Genomic DNA, 2,198 nt, shown 5'->3' with positions numbered 1-2,198 from the left:
ATATTTGTCTATATACAGTGATTATAAGCGATATTCCTCAATGTATTAAATATATTAACAAAAGTATGCATTATCAGATTTGGCTGGGCTGGAGGAGGATGATAATTTTATTATTTTAAAATTATATGTCATTAACCCGTGTGATATATCTTTTTTTTTTAATTTTTTTTTCAACTTTTATTTATTTTTGGGGGACAGAGAGAGACAGAGCATGAACGGGGGGAGGGGCAGAGAGAGAGGGAGACACAGAATCGGAACCAGGCTCCAGGCTCTGAGCCATCAGCCCAGAGCCTGACGCGGGGCTCGAACTCACGGACCGCGAGATCGTGACCTGGCTGAAGTCGGACGCTTAACTGACTGCGCCACCCAGGCGCCCCAACCCGTGTGATATATCTTTATGCATTTCTATCTTTCTGTATTTCTTTCTGTCCTCCCCCCCTTTTTTTTTTTGGTCTTTACCAGGAACCATTCAGTGAATCTGAGTCACAGTATTTTATCTATGAATATACAAGTTAAATATTTGGAGGAATAAACAAAATCAATTTCTAATTTTCCAAATCCAGATTTAGCATTCTAAAATTTATCGAGCTGAAATTCCCTGTTGTGCCACTGTTCTAAAGAAGAAAGTTTCTGTGGGCCTGTTCCTTTTGTGGGCTCAAAGATTTTTAGCTGAACAGAATCTATGAAATGATCGAATTCAGCTCCATATTTGGAGCTGGAGGTCTGTGGATCAAATGAATTGCTAAAGGTAACACAGCTAAAAGTGCCAGTTCAGTGCTCACTTAGCAGCACAGATACTAAAATTGGAACTGTAAAGAAGATTAGCATGGTCCTGCATGAGGATAACCTAGAAATTTGTGAAGCATTCCATCAAGAAAAAAAAAAAGTGTCAGGTCAGAGAAATGTAAGCAACTTTCTTGCCTTCCACATTGATGATCCCCTCCCAGATATTACAAAATACGAAGTTTTTAAATTTTTTATTTTTGTTTTATTTAAACATTCTTTTTTAAGTTTATTTATTTTTGAGAGAGAGAGACAGAGAGTGTGTGTGCATGTGAGTTGGGTAGGGGCACACAGAGAGAATCCCAAGTAGGCTTTGCACTGTCAGCACAGAACCTGATGAGGGGCTCACAATCTATGAGATCATGACCTGAGCCAAAGTCAAGAGTTGGCCACTTAACCAACTGAGTCACCCGGGTGCCCCAAAGATGACGTTATTTTTATCTCCAATGGCACATGAATAAAACTATTTTATTCTTTTACTTAGGACGGTATAGAAATCTGTACTTTAATAATATGGCCTTGAATGCAAGTCGTTTCAAGGAGTTATGTGATTTTAAGGTTTCTTCAAGCTCTACGATGATGAATTTCTTTTTAAAAATTTTTATTTTGTGGGCGCCTGGGTGACTCAGTCGGTTAAGTGTCTGACTTCAGCTCAGGTCATGATCTCACAGTTCATGGGTTCTAGCCCTGCGTTGGGCTTTGTGCTGACAGCTCGGAGACTAGAGCCTGCTTCAGATTCTGTGTCTCCCTCTCTCTCTCTCTCTGCCCCTTCTCGGCTTGTGCTATCTCTTTCTCTCTCAAAAATAAATAAATAAAAATTTAAAATTTAAAATTTATATTTATTTTATTTTTGAGAGAGAGAGAGAGGGAGAGAGAGAACACAAGTGGGGGGAGAGGGGTAGAGGTAGAGAGAGGAAATCGTAAGCCCTGAGCATGGAGCCTAACATGGGGCTTGATCCCACTTCCCTGGGATCATGACCTGAACCGAAATCAAGAGTCGGACACTCAACCGACTGAGCCACCCAAATGCCCCAAAGATGATGAATTTCTAAGAAGAGGTTCTGGGTTGCATTTTTAAAATTGAATACTATGTTTTTGCATAAACTAATGCTATAAAACTATAAATGCTATAAAACTATAGTGCCAAATATTTCTGAAAGAGCAAATGTAAATGCAAAGACGAAAGGGTTAGTTGTCTGCTTCTGGTCTCTGTGATTGATGTCCGTGAAGTTATGGTATGTTGATACCTGTGCTGTAGCAAAAGAGTTCTTATAACAGCAACCTCCCCACACCCCCAACTTCTTCTCTAAAGACTTCCTTTACCTCCTTTACTTAATTAAAACTTGGTTCACACTCAGATATCACCTCACGCCAGTCAGAGTGGCCAAAATGAACAAATCAGGAGACTATAGATG

At 39.7% G+C, this 2,198-nt stretch overlaps 1 non-coding gene across 1 annotated transcript; it reads left to right on the top strand.

The window, feature by feature from the left end:
* The first annotated feature begins 774 nt into the window (after positions 1–774).
* Positions 775–877, top strand: LOC123610040. Its single transcript, XR_006718070.1, has one exon. It is a non-coding gene; the product is annotated as a U6 spliceosomal RNA (small nuclear RNA).
* The last annotated feature ends 1,321 nt before the right edge of the window (positions 878–2,198 follow it).

Source organism: Leopardus geoffroyi, chromosome B2 (assembly GCF_018350155.1).
Source record: "Leopardus geoffroyi isolate Oge1 chromosome B2, O.geoffroyi_Oge1_pat1.0, whole genome shotgun sequence".
Lineage (NCBI taxonomy): Eukaryota > Metazoa > Chordata > Mammalia > Carnivora > Felidae > Leopardus > Leopardus geoffroyi.
This window is presented reverse-complemented; position numbering and strand designations above follow the sequence as displayed.